This window comes from Euleptes europaea, chromosome 15, assembly GCF_029931775.1.
Source record: "Euleptes europaea isolate rEulEur1 chromosome 15, rEulEur1.hap1, whole genome shotgun sequence".
In the NCBI taxonomy this organism is placed as follows: domain Eukaryota; kingdom Metazoa; phylum Chordata; class Lepidosauria; order Squamata; family Sphaerodactylidae; genus Euleptes; species Euleptes europaea.
Genome location: NC_079326.1, coordinates 58,826,872 through 58,842,323, shown reverse-complemented (window position 1 = coordinate 58,842,323; position 15,452 = coordinate 58,826,872). Strand labels below are relative to the sequence as shown.

Here is a 15,452-nt window from a genome sequence, read left to right as displayed (position 1 = left end):
TAGCACATATTTTGCTCCATTGTGGACATTATGATGATGCCAGAAATAATCTAATTAATCCCCTCCTATCTCGATTTGTACACTCTCACACCTCTGAGGCCTCCTTGGTGGAATATCTACTGGAAGACAGGGTGACTTATATTTCATATTTCATAGCAAAATTTTGCTCTTATGTTTGCTGGAAATGGAAGGCATTTATGAAGAACAAAGACCCTATGGGCAAACCTTCAGATTAATTAGTACGGACGAGATGCTGTAAATGGGAGCTGTATAATTTTATCATGGGATGTATATTTTATGCAGATAGTCTCCTACACACACAATGACTGCCCTGGATCAATGGGAGGTGGAAATACCTTCCACAGCAGCCTACAGACGTTGAAGCAGATACCTGTAGGCTGCATACAGGAAAGATCTTGAATGCATAGATGATGGACAGAAACAGCCACCTCCCCTCTTCACCCCCACACAATCATTTTGGCCTGAGTGAAACTATGGACAGGAGGCCAACATCTCCATTATATGAGTGTATCCATTGCAAATCCAACTAGATTCCAAAACAGAATATCCATTTGATAGAACAAACAGCAATGCCAAGACAGTCAGGCTGTCTGCCCAAGGCCTCAGAGTTCTTCTCTGAGAGGAGAATAGCCTGTGTGATGTAGAGGTTAAGAGCGGCGGACTCCACTCTGCAGAACTGGGTTGGATTCCCTTCTCCTCCTCATGAGCGGCGGACTCTAATCTGGTGAACCAAGTTCAGTTCCCCACTCCTCCACATGACTGGTAGACTTTAATCTGGTGAACCAGGTTGGTTTTCCCACTCCTCCAGATGAAGCCTGCTGGGTGTCCTTGGGCCAATCACAGCTCTTTCCGAACTCTCTCGGCCCCACCTACCTCACAGGATGTCTGTTGTGGGGAGAGGAAGGGAAGGAGATTGTAAGCGGCCAACGACAGCTGCACACAGGCACACAATTGGCAAACAACCTTCTGAAAATCTCTTGCTTTGAAAACTAAGTCTGCTGCGACTTTTTCCACACTTCCCACCACAACTCTTGCTTCCCACCTGCTCCATATAATGAGATTTCTCGGTAGGACTTCAGCATTCATACCTTAGGTTAGGGAAACGTGTTGCAGAGGGGAGCCGTGTTGGTCTGCAGTAGCGCAGGTAGATTGGGGTTCCAGTAGCACCTTAAAGACCAGCAAAATTTGAGGGGGGGCATATAGGCTTTCGAAAAGTCAAAACTCCTTTGGTCAGATTCAGTAAGTTTCAGGCTTGGCGATAACTGTAAGGACAGACAAATTAATCTCATGGAGAGTTATATCCCAAATCTGTATTACGGTTATCAGTTGCATTAATTAAGTGACCCCAAAAATCTCAATTTAGAAAGAAAAAAGAGTAAAAATTACATCCAGAAGAATCATTATGGCAATATGTTACCCTTGCACAATACATTTGACATCCAGTGAACAAAGGTATTTGACTGACTGATAGCGCATTCCTGACCTTTAAGGGCGAAAGCCCTTAGGAAGCCAGGAAGGTGCTGTTGCCGGAGTTGGGGCCCTTCACGCCAGCGTCCGGGCTACTTATGCTGCCATAAGTGGCCCCAATGCTGGTGGGGAGGGCTGGATGCTGGTTGCCGCCACGGCAGCACCACCCCGGGACGCCGGTGAGGCCTTCCCACCGGCATAACGGCCCGCTCTGGCATCCCGGGAGGTGTTCCCAGGGCGTTCCGGGGGGAGGAGCTGCCATTAGGCAGCCTCCTGTCCCTATTTGCCCCAGGTATGCCAGCGGTGGCGCAGCCTCGCTTTTCTCAATGGGGCGGAAAGGTCCTGTTTGACAAAAATAAGTCTCTAAAAGGCTTTTTTGGTCTTTTGGCGGCCATGAAATGGCTTAGGAGGAGGCGTGGTGGCACCTCCTCCTTACTGTCCCCAGCCGCCGCCAGTTCAGGAATGGGCTGTGAACCACTGCTGGCCTACAGGAGCTCTTTGTTTCCTTTGTTTCCCCATTGATATTTGGGGTTTATGCTGTTCCTGCATGCCAGCCATCCCAGGAAAAGTCCACTTTTCTCTTGTGGAGTTCTTCCAGCCTCAAACAGGCCCTGGCACATTCTGTTTTTACACACACACACACCTGCTGTGCCCTTGTGTGCAGAATCTCTTGACGTTTGTGGTGGTCTATGCTACAGCCATCCTCGGGGCTGACGCACTGTGCCATTATTAGAAGAACTAACAGCAGCAGCGATCCTGGAATGTTTCACACTTCTCAGCAAGATGTCAAGTTACCAGGGGCACATCTTAATGTGTGTTTTGACATTCCTTTTCTTCTTTCATTCAAGGCTTTCTCCCAATTTTTTCCTTCTCATCAGGCAGCTGTTTTTCTCCGTGCTGAGAACTTGTTTCCCAGCCTGACACTGTTGGGGAGACAGAGAAACAAACCTTTCAGAATGTGTTGTTGACAATTTCCCCTCTTTACCAGACTTTAATCTTGCATATTTGGGTCTCTAAATGTTGGTCGCTGTCTTCCTTGCGCTAACGGTGCTTATATATACAAAGCTTAGGATCATATTTTTATTATCGAAAAAGATCCCTTAAGCCTTTGTGTGTAATTCAGATGAACTCCTCTAATCATTGAAGTTACAGGGCGATAATGCCGGAGGTACAACGTTGTAATTATTTTTGGAAAGAAAAAAGATTAATCCTGAAGGTCTCGGCTTTGCTGGGCGCTGCTACAAACCCTGACAGAAACCATTCGAGTTATTGGGGAAATAATTTTATTCTCTTCCTGCCCTGTTTTTGATGGGCTGTGACCTTCCTTCTTGGCACCGGGGCTGCCGCGAGAGGGGCAGCCAAGCAAGCCAAACACTCTCTGTAATTTTGACAGTGGTGTTCCGCAGTGGGTGTGCACCATGACGGATAGACCTGTCATTCTTATCCCCAAACCAAAGGAATTGCCTCTCCGAAGTGCTGTGGTCCTTCAAGTCGTCTCTTAAACCTTGCTGTGTTTGCAAGACAAACAATGGAGGAGAGAGAGAGAGAGAAACCTTCTGGAGATAGTATTAGTCTCATAAAAAAGGAATGTCAAAAAACTAGCCTATGGTCTTAATGTTTAATATATGGTATATAGGGTTGCCATCCTCCAGGTACTAGCTGGAGATCTCCCGCTATTACAACTGATCTCCAGCCGATTGAGATCCGTTCACCTGGAGAAAATGGCCACTTTGGCAATTGGACTCTATGGCATTGAAATCCCTCCCCTCCCCAAACCTCGCCCTCCTCAGGCTCCACCCCAATAGGGTTGCCAACCTCCAAGTATTAGCTGGAGATCTCCTGCTATTACAACTGATCTCCAGCCGATTGAGATCCGTTCACCTGGAGAAAATGGCCGCTTTGGCAATTGGACTGTATGGCATTGAAGTCCCTCCCCTCCCCAAACCCCGCCCTCCTCAGGCTCCGCCCCAAAAACCTTTTACGTGATGGACTTGATGGGCCTGGGTCTGACCCAGCAGGGCTTTTCTTATGTTCTTATTCTGAGCACAGAATTCCAGACCCCCATATTTCTCTTTGGCTGGTTGTGAGGAGAGAAAAGAGGCCAGGTGAGGGTAAGAGATTGTCTACATTGTCCATTTTCCCAGCTGTTCTTAGACACCAGAATATTTGTGACTGTTTTGCCCGGCGTCATTCCCTAATAACAATGCACAGTGTATGTGAAACATTCGAGAATAATGAACCCCTTTCAAGGGCTATTTCTTCTCTCCCAGCTCCTAAGAAATACAGTGAATATTGTGTGGCAACAAATAAATGTGTGATGACTCGATACATCTGTAATGAAAGTGGCTTTTTTGGGTATCGTTTATATCCATTTAGTTATTTATTTTGATGTTTGCAAGTACCGACATCTCGAGACAGAAATAAAAATGAGTCTGTCATCCTGACTAGCAGTTACATTTGCACAATTTTCATTTTGGATAATGTGACGAGTGAATTTTGATCTGCTGATGGGTACTGTGGAGTTGATTGTTTTAAAGGATAAAATATTCCTGTTTACCTTGGAATTAATTGTGTTGAAACACCAAAAGATCTGTGTCTCCCTTCTGCATCTGCAGGAAGTGTTGTTAGGGTTGCCAACCTCCAGGTAGTAGCTGGAGATCTCCCGCTGTTACAACTGATCTCCAGCCAATAGAGATCAGTTCCCCTGGAGAAAATGGCCGCTTTGGCCATTGGACTCTATGGCATTGAAGTCCCTCCCCTCCCCCAAACCCACCCTCCTCAGGCTAACACCCCAAAAACCTCCAGGTATTTCCCAACGTGGAGCTGGCAACCCTAAGTGATGCAGGAAGGAAGGTGTGCTGTTTCTCACAATGTGTGGTATCCTTGTGGGGCAATGGATGTGTAGATACAGGCTACAGATCAGTTTTGCTCACTCAATGGTCTGGGAGCCACCTGTGTCTCTTTTGAGCACTGTTCCCCAATGTGGCACCGGTCCCACGTTCCAGGCAAGTGCGCAGTGCCATTGCTTGGCAGGGCTTGTGGTTGGCAGGTGGTTTGAAATGGCTTCCACTGGAGGGACCGGAGGCTGGGCGAGCTGCGAGCCTCCCTGTGCTGAGGGTGAAATGCTGGGCAAGGTTTTCACCGAAGCCAGGAAATGCAACTGCTTTGAGCGGGAGATCTCCAGCCACCACCTGGGGGTTGGCAACCCTAGTCTGTCCTGACCCTTTGCCCATCAGCTGCAGTGGGTGTCTTGATAAGACAGGAACAGTCGGAGGGGAAGGAGACTGTTTTTGGCATGCTGCTTCTTTTGTGACGGCCACAGGTCACATTCTGCCATTGTCGTGGCTCCACTCCTTCTTTGGAGACCCCGTTCCTGCATTGGCACAGCAGGGATGCCCAGGGTTGCCATAGACCTAAAAGTCCCTTTTTAATATGGGCTACAACATTAGGTTTGCGTGCTCCTTGAAACCCATAAAACACAGCTGGTGACTTTCTGACATTGTACTGAGCTTTCCGCTGCATTAAATTGTGTGGGTGAGGTGCTTTAAAAAAAACACACACAAAAAAAAACTTGATGTGATTTTATACTTTTCAGCATGAGTTGTTTTTATTCTGAGCAACCCCTTATTTTCTAACTGAGTGCTGTGGTGTAAACATCCCTGAAATTAAGAAAACTTAAACATTGCAAGGAAGTGAATTATAGGTTGACAAGTCAATTACTTCAAATGTGATGTTTGTTTCTTATGCTAAACTTCTTCCTGCACATATTGGAACGTCACTCATGTACTTTTAAATTATGGCATCGGATTACACCCAATATTTGCTAAGTGAACTGTGTTTGTCTTTGGGGATTGTACCGGCACAGCATTTCATTATTTCTTTTTCTATGCTTTTATTTAATGCAAAGAACAGAACTTCCAGGGTATAGTCTTGAAAACATCTCTTCATTTCCACTGTGGGAGGAAAATAATAGAGAACCCAAACATTAATTTTATACTCTGCACTCCAAAGTAACTGTGAAGCATATTATTTAATTAAAGGAGAAAAAGTTTTCAAAATTGCAGAAAGACAATATATAATTTATTATGGTCATACTGAGGTTGGGGGAGAGTAAGCTTGTGGGTGGGTGAAGGAGTAAAACAAGGCCTACAGGTGCCTCTATTCTGCCAGGGTGCCAGGGCATTTATCCAACCAGCCCAGATTCCAAGTTCCTACACCCCACATCACCAGCTTCATTCTCCCCCCCCCACTACCAACAGATACAAGATTTATGGCTGCAATCAGAACATTTTCGGGGGGGGGGGGGAAGCCCTTCTGAATGAAATGGGACTTTAGGGGAGAGGCTGTGGCTCAGTGGTAGAGCATCTGCTCTACATGCAGAAGGTCCCAGGTTCAATCCCCGGCATCTCCAGTTAAAGGGACTAGGCAAGTAGGTGAAATGAAAGACCCTTTTCTGCCTGAGACCCTGGAGATCCGCTGCTGGTCTACAATATTGACTTTGATGGACTGAGGGTCTGATTCAGCATAAGGCAGCTTCATGTGACTTATTTATTTGTTTGGTTCTTGTAGGCTATCCGGGCTGTGTGACCGTGGTCTTGGTATTTTCTTTCCTGACGTTTCGCCAGCAGCTGTGGCAGGCATCTTCAGAGGAGAGACACTGTCCTTCAGTGTTACTCCTCTGAAGATGCCTGCCACAGCTGCTGGCAAAACGTCAGGAAAGAAAATACCAAGACCACGGTCACACAGCCCGGATAGCCTACAAGAACCAATGAACTCTGACCGTAAAAGCCTTCGACAATATTTATTTGTTTATTTGTTTAGATTTCTAACCCACTCTCTTCCTGGCGAAAGCCGGGATTACGTCTGAGCAGACCTGCTTAGACTTGGTCCCTATGGTTTTCAGCCCAAATACCAGAGCCTCCTGCATTTCCGGCAATGGGATGAGGACGCTTCTGGTGCATGCCACCGGCTACATCGCTGAGATGCTGGCAAGCCCTCCCCCACTGATGGTGTGTCCCCCTCCCACACCCCACTGTTTGCCAGGAGGACCTGGCAACCCTATTTACAATCCTGATTTAAGTGATACGCACAAACCATAGCTTGCACATAACATGAACTGCAGTCAGATAATTGGCCGGTTAATCTGCCCTGCCCTCCACTTTGAGAACTTCAGAATCCTGCTTGAACGCATCTGTATCTGCTTTCAATAACTGCTTGCCATGACAAGTCTGTCAGTGTTTCAGGAAGAGGATCAATATTCGCTGCTTGTTTGGAGTCTGTGTTCCATCTGTGGGAAGAACACAAGGTTCCCTTGAGGAATAAATAATCTAAAAAATCCCCACTTCCCCTCCAAATTCTCCTCTCCTTCACCCTTACCCGGCTGACCTATGTGGTTCCTTCAGAACCATGGCAACTGTCTCCAACTCAGCTGCTACAAAAACATCTTGGCTTTAAACTTTGGACAGTATTTCAAATATGTTTACTGTAGAATCAGATAGTTGGCAGAATTGAGGAGGACATCTCGTCCAGCCCTCTGGCTCGGGCACTGCGATCTTGCCGGCTTCTTCTTCTTATTTCCGTTTGGCTATTTTGTCCCTCTTTAGCAAGGACTTCAGATAGGATTGTCAGCTCCAGGTGTGGCCTGGGATTGTATTTAGACAGAGGCTGCCCATTCGTCAAACACATTGGTCGCAATTAGGGTTGCCAACCGCCAGGTGGTTACTACAAAAAGTAGTAGCACAGTGGCCACAAAACCACAAGTCATTCAGTACTGGATGCCAACAATTTATGATGCAACAATAATGTCACAGTTATGACTATTACTATCAGTCTACCTAACTATGCCTAAAACATGCAAAATATATACACAATCAGTATACAAAAGACTGGACAGTGTCGAAAGGTAAAAACAAGGTGATGCACAAAAATACGGTGTTGCTGTCAAAAGTCCCAAACGGGGCTGCAAGACGTAGCTTCCCTCTGCGCCGCCACTGCTGAGTTAAATTTAAAGGGACAGTGCCCTTCGATGGACAGTCGTTATGCGGCTTAAGGCGTCTGAAGGTAGTACATGGTCCGATATCAACTGGAATGTTAAGCGATGCAAAATAGGGAGGATCCAATAGACCTGTTTCGATAATTACTTCTTCAGTTGCATTTTTAACATGAAAAGACTTTTATAGCATTAAACACACCAAATATTTATAGGGAATTCATTTCCAGTCATATTTTTACTTCCACGAATTGTGTTAAATTGTGTTGAGTGGAGGAATACTTTGGTCTCCTTCCAACTAGGTTAGATAGAACTGAGCATGTGGGATGGTTTAATAAGTGGGGTTGCCAACCTCCAGGTGGCTGCTGGAGATCTCCTGCTATTACAGCTGATTTCCAGGAGACAGAGATCAGTACCCCTGGAGAAAATGGCTGCTTTGGCCATTGGACTCTATGGCACTGAAGCTCTCTCAGCCCCACCTACCTCACAGGGTGTCTGTTGTGGGGAGGGGGAAGGGAAGGTGATTGTAAGCCGTTTTGATTCTTCTTTAAGTGGTAGAGAAAGTCGGCACATAAAAACCAACTCTTATTCTTCCTCATAAACTCAAGATGAAATTAGGTACACAAAAGTGAAAAATTGTCAGTGGTAAGGGAATGAAACAAGCAGGATAGTAAGAAAAAATAGAGCAACAGAAAATCTCTGTGTTGTGCCTAAAGCTTTCCAAGAGCAAAAGATTTACCAGAACTGGAAAGAGACTTAAGAATTAATTATTGGGAGGGGGTGATTCACAGTGGAAATGAAATGTACAAAAAGAGCATAATTTCTCCACCATTAAATTAGTATTCTATTAATTTTCTGTGTGTTTTAGTAGAACCTCTGTGTATGTTCATTAAATATAATCACATAATATTTCTTTTCAGAATAATTATTTTGTATGAGCCATTAAGCAAAACCTTTTTCAGACTGTCAGTCAAATGGCTGAAAAGCAGACATTTTTAAAAAAATCGTGTTTCCAACATGTGGCTTTAAGAGTAACTGGCAATATTGCTAAATACAGAGCAAGTGTTTCCCGTCAACTTTCCAGGGTCAGGCCGGTTTTTGGACCCGGAGTTTGAGAACAGGTGGCCCAGAAAGAACGAGGAAAATGTTCACGGAAAGGATATTAAAATACTGCACCAGGTGTTGCTTGTTTTTGCATCATAATCTTCTGCCTCCCCAGCAACACAACACCATATGGTTGAAGCGCAGAGCATGCCTGTTTCCAAACAGGGGCAGCACAGAGGTCGGATCCAGTTTGGATGCTAATTGTTCTGGCAGCAGAGCGTTTACACCTGTCCCATCTTTCCAGGTGAAATGAATCCCATCTCCTTAACCCAGTCCATTTCATCTTGAGAGCCAGCGTGGCGTAGTGGTTAAGAGCGGTGGTTTGGAGCGGGGGAGTCTGATCTGGAGAACCGGGTTGGATTCCCCACTCCTCCACGTGAGCGGCAGAGGCTAATCTGGTGAACTGGATTTGTTTCTCCATTCCTGCACACGAAGCCAGCTGGGTGACCTTGGGCTAGTCACAGCTCTCTTAGAGCTCTCTCAGCCCCACCTACCTCACAGGGTGTCTGTTGTGGGGAGGGGAAGGGAAGGCGATTGTAAGCCAGTTTGAGTTTCCCTTAAGTGGTAGAGAAAGTCCGCATGTAAAAACCAACTCTTCTTCTTCCTCCTCTTCCTCCTCCTGTATTAATATTGCTGCCCCTCTGAGATCAAAGGTATTTGTTTTGATTGAAATAGGAAGTTATCCCAAAACAGGTCTTGGGAAACTGACTTTGGACTTCCCGTCAGTTTGGTGTAAGGAAAGTAAAAGCTGATTAGTCCCACACACTTTCTCCATACCTGGCTCAGCTGCCCGCTGCCCTGGTGTGGTGACATGCGAGGCCGCATCGGCTGCCTCGGGGAAACAGAGTGTCTTACGGGAGTACCTTCCTCACATGGGACAGTGCTTAAAGCCATTAGACGTCTTGCCTAAACGCACAGGTTAAGGTTCAAGAAAATGTAGGATGACTTCTGCTGCATGTAAACTTCTATCAGCAACAGCAGTAGTGGCAGTTCTCTTACAAAGCGGTTTCAAAGGGAGGCTGGAAAGAGAGACTGCTGAATTACAACTAATAATGAAGCTCAAGACAATGCGTTATCTGGGATTGAATAGAGACCTGGGATTCATGTCTCATTACCAATGCTGGTTTCTCCACTCCTACTACCACTCTGCATATCACACCTGATCCAATCACGCCTGCTAATGTCATTTACCTGCTATTGACATTACATGCTACTGCCATTGGGTGTGTCAATTCACGCTTCTTTACTTAAGGATAAATTGACTCACATTCTTGCTGTATCTGAAGAAGGGAGCTGTGACTCACGAAAGCTCAAACCCTGCCAGAAATTTAGTTTGTCTTTAAGCTGCTGCTGGACTCTTGCTCTTTTCTACAGCAAGTTTCCTTGTGGCCTGGGATTTTGGAAAGCAGATCCTCTCTAAGATCCTTTTCCACCTTCAGCCTTATTATCATTCAGAGCCATGAAAATTGGCCAGTGTTTTGGCCAGCGAAGAGAGTTTATGTGATTCGCTGTGTAGATTTGGTTCATCATTATCTGATGCTGCTCCTTATAAGCTCTTTAAAAAAAACTGTCAAAAACTACAGCTGCCATTTGGTCATCCCTGGTTAGTATTTGGATGGGGAGACCTCCAAGGAATAGCAGGGATGTGACGCGGAGGCAGACAATGGCAGACCACCTCTGAATGTCTCTTGCCTTGAAAGCCCTACGGGGTCGCCACAAGTCAGCTGTGACTTGACAGCTCTCTTAGGGTTGCCAACATCCAGGTACTAGCTGGAGATCTCCCGCTATTACAACTGATCTCCAGCCAATAGAGATCAGTTCACCTGGAGAAAATGGCCGCTTTGGCAATTGGACTCTATGGCATTGAGGTCCCTCCCCAAACCCCGCCCTCCTCAGGCTCTGCCCCTAAAACCTCCTGCCAGTTGCCAAGAGGGACCTGACAACCCTAAGCTTTCTTCACCACCACCAGTGTGCATTGCCGCAATCTTTATTCGATTGCACCTCTGGAGCCCTGCACAGATAATATATATGTGTGTGTGTGTGTTTTTTACAAGGTGGGGAAAATCATGGTCACGGCATCTGCGCCTACTCCATCAGCATGTCCCCAGTTCCCTTGTTGGAGAGGCCACGTCTGCACAGCAGCCTTTGTGTGGAAGCCCCAGCTGTGCTTGTGTGACAGGGCCAACAATATCAAGGGGGGGGGGACTTAACCCTAAAAACAACAGAATTAAGGACCAAAATTTCAAGAAAAAAAATCAACATCCAAGGCCAAAGGTTATATAATATAAAGGTTATGTCAATACAAAATATGTATATATTTATTGCAGGCTAAAATCGATCACATTATGGTCACGTTATGAGAAGACAAGAATCACTAGAAAAGACAGTCATGCCATGAAAAGTTGAGGGCAGCAGGAAAAGAGGAAGACCCAACAAGAGATGGACTTACTCAATAAAGAAAGCCACAGCCTTCAATTGGCAAGATCTGAGCAAGGCTGTCAAAGACAGGACCATGTGGAGGACTTTGATTCATAGGGTCGCCATGAGTCGGAAGCGACTTGACGACACTTAACACACACAAAATCGATAACATATATAATGCTCATGTATACATACAACACAAATAGACATAAAATCACCAAATTTGACTTTAATCAAACGCGTTTCGGCCAAATGACCGCCTTCTGTGGTGAAAACAATCACAGTTCCAGACTACCAATATAGTTAACTTTCTAACAATCTTTATGATTGCAGGTGTGTTGTGTTTACCGGATAACAATTAATATATATGTAACTGCAAAACTTTCTCATCTGTTTTAGGCTTCCATACAAATGGGAAACTAATCCCTGTGTGTGTTTCCCTCTTAAATGAAGGAGATGTTATATTTCAGCCATAAATAAAATAGTCAAAATCCCGTAGTCATAAAGATGTCTCAAAGTCTGGAGTAGTTATAAAGTATTTTTGCAGGGTACAGATAGTGCTGTTGGCACCTCTGTGCCTTAAGGTCTCTGCAGCTGAACCACTATGTGGACACAACCTCTGGCGCTTGGAGGACTGGAGCACCCACATGTGCAGAAAGAGCCTTTATGTATAGAAGACACAGCAAGGACCCATTGTTTTGCACACTTCTGTCCCTATTTCTTCAATTAATTCATTTATACCCCTCCTTTCTCCCAAACGGGGACCCAAATAGCTGACATAATTCCCTTCTCCTCCATTTTATCCTCATAACAACCCTGTTATGAGCCCAAGGTTACCCAGCGAGCTACAGTGGCACGAGTGGGGATTTGAACCTGGGTCTCCCAGATAGTAGTCTGACACTTTGAATCATTATACCACACTGGCTCTTTAAGAGTTTACCCGTGACCCGAACCATCAAGCGGGGAAGAATGAAAAAAAATATGACGAAGGCCTTCTTTCATTTTTATTTACAGCTTTATTCTCCTTCGGAGAATTCCATTATAGAACAAACGCTGTGTTTCTTGGGGGAACTTAATATCCCATGACTCTCAGAGGAGCAGAAAGCTCAATTTTGAAGCAGAGGTATCAACAGAGGGAAATGAGAATGCAATATCGCATCTTCCAAGTGGCAAATCACTGAGGGCCAGATGGTTTCGGTTTAAGGAGTTTTACAAGTAGTTCTGAGAACATCTGGTTCCTCAAATGTGTCAGTTCCTACTATTTCGCTGGAAACAGAATTTCCAGGGCTCTTGCGCTGGTGTTAATGCAAGAAAAAGAAAACAGAATCCTGTCTGGCTTGGCTACTTGACAAACTGAGAAAGGCACTTGTTTTAATTTTCCCAATGGTGCCTAATTTCATGTACACTGACAATTGGAGACAGGTCACGTAAATGTAATTGTGCTGGAACATTAGAATCTCTTGGTCAAGCCCTTAAGAACATAAGAAAGGCCCTGCTAGATAAGACCAAGGTCCATCAAGTCCAGCCATCTGTTCACACAGTGGACAACCAGGTGCCTCTAGGAAGCCCACAAACAAGAGGACTGCAGCAGCAGCATCCTGCCTGTGATCCACACCACCTAATATAGTAGGCCTGCTCCTCTGATCCTGGAGAGAATAGGTATGCATCATGACTAGTATCCATTTTAACTAGTAGCCATGAATACCCCACTCCTCCATGAACATGTCCACTCCCCTCTGAAAGCCTTCCAAGTTGGCAGCCATCCCCACATCCTGGAGCAGGGAGTTCCACGATTTAACTATGCGTTGTGTTAAGAAATACTTCCTTGTATCAGTTTTGAATCTCCTCCAGCTTCAGCAGATGACCCCGAGTTCTAGTATTATGAGAGAGGGAGAAAAGCTTCTCCCTGTCCGCTCTCTCCATACCATGCGTAATTTTGTAGACCTCTATCATGTCTCCCCTTAACCGCCGCCTTTCCCAGCTAAACAGCCCTAAGCATTTTAACCGCTCCACACAGGGCAAATGCTCTAGTCCCCTGATCACCACCTGTCCTTAAAAGCAGGTGGTGGCCTGCGGACGGGTCAAACACATCTGAGGCTTTCTGTGAACTGCATCAAAAGGTGAGAGGCAGCCACTTGCACACATAAGGCTGTTAAAGGGGGAAAGAGTTAGGGTTGTTCTCTCTCAAATGTGCAAGGATGTGATCTAGCTGACATTGCCAGTTGGGGTTGCCAGGTCCCTCTTTGAACCTGGTGGGAGATTTTTGGGGCAGAGCCTGAGGAGGGAGGAGAGGGACTTCAATACCATAGAGTCCAATGGCCAAAGCGGCCATTTTCTCCAGGGGAACGGATCTCTACCGGCTGGAGATCAGTTGTCATAGCAGGAGATCTCCAGCTGCTACTTGGAGGTTGGTAACCCTGTTGCCAGGACAATCCTAAGATCTCCCTGAAAGTGTTCAGGGAGTCAACTGAGCATTGCGCTAGCGAACATAAAGTGCAGGTTGCGAGAACAGAGCTTGCCAATGGTCTTAATGCTCTGCCTATTCGTCTGATCCCAAGGAGGGCATGATATTTCATCCGCAAATCCCCGTTCTGACCCGGAGAGGATTCTAGGACATACCGCTGGCTTGCTGCCAGCTTTTGAAATTACAAAACGGGCTTAAATAGAAATAATATCATCGGACAAAAATCACGGCGCCACTCAAAGAGGAATCGCCCTTCAAACGTCCACTTCCAGCCCATCTGTTGAAGACAATAAAATTTCATTTGTGCTGAAAGGGTAAACCATTTCTAATAAAGACAGACAGGCTCATTGGAATGTAAACCCTCCTTTAGATATAAAACTGCAGACACTTTCGGTATTGAGTGGAGTTTGTAGCCCTGCTCACGAGCCTGAAACCTAAGCATTTTACAGCCGCCCTCACGAGTGAACCACTTGCGATTCATGTTCTAGCGATAACCTTGCTTCACATAATGCGTCCTCTGCTCTAGCACCTGTCACCGCTATCGCTTTCTTGTCTCGCCGAGATCTCTAGTGGGATAAATGAACTCCTGAGGAGGGGAAGGAAGGCAATCTATCAAAGTGCCAGGCCTTGTCATTAAAAAGAAATGGAGAAATAACAAAATTAAAAAAAGAAAGGAAAAAAAACCCACTTCAGAACACTCTCCCAAAACCTCTCCAAGGTAAGGTGCTCTGGCTTTTGCACTGAGAGATGAAATGAAAATGGACATACAGAGGCAGGTTTCATTACAAATGTTAGTCAGTCCCAGTTTTCTCTCTACATCTAAAATGCCCATCTTCAAAAGTCAAGATAGACAGACAACAAATAAATCATTGATCTAGTTGAGCCTATGTGGAATACATACCTTACAGGACCTTCAGTATCACGTGTTTTAATTTTTGTGCATTCCCACAATGGAATAGGAGCTTTCGAGTGCAAAGATAACAGCAGCTTTATGTCAATAACTTTAATGTTGCATCTCACAGTGAAACACAGTCTTCCTAGCTACTGGTTATAATCATGGATCACTCCATCCCACAGGGAGGCTGGCAAGAAGGAGAAGAAGGTTGGTTTTTATATCTCTTTTTTTCTACCTTTCAGGAGACTCAAACCGGCTTACAACCTCCTTCCCTTCCTCTCCCCACAGCAGACACCTTGTGAGGCAGGTGGGGGGGCTGAGGAAGTTCAGAGAGAACTGTGACTGGCCCAAGGTCACCCAGCAGGCTTCATGTGGAGGAGTGGGGAATCGAACATGGTTCTCCAAATTAGAGTCTGCCGCTGTAACCACTACACCACGCTGTCTTTCATTTACATCATGTGTGTTACATTATGCTTGTGAATCTGCTTCCTTTATTGACCAGCATGGGTGGAGGTCTACCTTCATCCATTTTTTTTTTGCCTATTTGAGATGTACAGTACAGTACTAAGGGGAGTTACACCCTTCTGACTCACAGAATCCTAGAGTTGGAAGGGACCACCAGGGTCATCTAGTCTAACCTCCTGCACAATGCAGGAAATTCTCAAGTACCTCCCCCACCCCCCAGTGACCCCTACTCCATGCCCAGAAGATGGCCAAGATGCCCTCCCTCTCATGAACTGCCTAACGTCACAGAATCAGCATTGCTGACAGATGGACATCTAGCCTCTTCTTAAAAGCCTCCAGGGATTCCACTGAAGCTAATGGGCTTAGAAGAGGCTAAGTCTGCCTAGGAAGGCACTGTTAATTATGTACTTTCTCCAGCTGGCCCCAAACTTACCTCCATGGCGAGTGCAATCCTGGGGGTTGCCTGTGCTACCATCCGCTGGTATAAACACAGCGCCGCTGGTATAAACACTGCTCCCTGAAGGGTTTGGTTATTGAAGGTGGGCAGGAAAAAGAGCTTGTAGCTGGGTTCCTGAGCCGCAACCATGTCAGAATCCCCAGCAACTGTGCCATGGGGTCCCATCCAG

General features: G+C 45.7%; 1 protein-coding gene and 1 non-coding gene across 2 annotated transcripts in view; both read left to right on the top strand.

Moving 5' to 3' along the window:
* Positions 1 to 15,452, top strand: part of ERBB4 (erb-b2 receptor tyrosine kinase 4) — a 428,412-nt gene that overhangs the window by 141,552 nt on the left and 271,408 nt on the right. The window lies entirely within an intron of this gene.
* TRNAV-UAC (transfer RNA valine (anticodon UAC)) lies at positions 5,825 to 5,899 on the top strand. The gene has a single exon. It is a non-coding gene; the product is annotated as a tRNA-Val (tRNA).